The sequence below is a fragment of the Nymphalis io genome, chromosome 22 (assembly GCF_905147045.1).
Source record: "Nymphalis io chromosome 22, ilAglIoxx1.1, whole genome shotgun sequence".
In the NCBI taxonomy this organism is placed as follows: Eukaryota; Metazoa; Arthropoda; class Insecta; order Lepidoptera; family Nymphalidae; genus Nymphalis; species Nymphalis io.
Genome location: NC_065909.1, coordinates 10,295,001 through 10,295,954, shown reverse-complemented (window position 1 = coordinate 10,295,954; position 954 = coordinate 10,295,001).

Here is a 954-nt window from a genome sequence, read left to right as displayed (position 1 = left end):
CGAGTGATTTCATTCGATCACTAAATTTGAACTATAACAGAACGATAATATAATATCTTCGAAATGTGAAAAAATTAACGCGGTACGTTCGTGTATTGTGGAATCTAAGTTTACATTTTACGACGATAACATACTTTATTTATCTGAAATATTTTAAAATAACACTAGAATCGAACACGATAACGATATCCGAGTGATTTCATTCGATCACTAAATTTGAACTATAACAGAACGATAATATAATATCTTTCAAATGTGAAAAAATTAACGCGGTACGTTCGTGTATTGTGGAATCGAAGTTTACATTTTACGACGATAACATACTTTATTTTTCTGAAATATTTTAAAATAACATTAGAATCGAACACGATAACGATATCCGAGTGATTTCATTCGATCACTAAATTTGAACTATAACAGAACGATAATATAATATCTTTGAAATGTGAAAAAATTAACGCGGTACGTTCGTGTATTGTGGAATCGAAGTTTATATTTTACGACGATAACATACTTTATTTTTCTGAAATATTTTAAAATAACATTAGAATCGAACACGATAACGATATCCGAGTGATTTCATTCGATCACTAAATTTGAACTATAACAGAACGATAATAAAATATCTTTGAAATGTGAAAAAAATAACGCGGTACGTTCGTGTATTGTGGAATCGAAGTTTACATTTTACGACGATAACATACTTCATTTTTCTGAAATATTTTAAAATAACATTAGAATCGAACACGATAACGATATCCGAGTGATTTCATTCGATCACTAAATTTGAACTATAACAGAACGATAATATAACATCTTTGAAATGTGAAAAAATTAATGCGGTAAGTTCGTGTATTGTGGAATCGAAGTTTACATTTTACGACGATAACATACTTTATTTATCTGAAACATTTTAAAATGACACTAGATTCGATCATTGCATTTGAACTATAA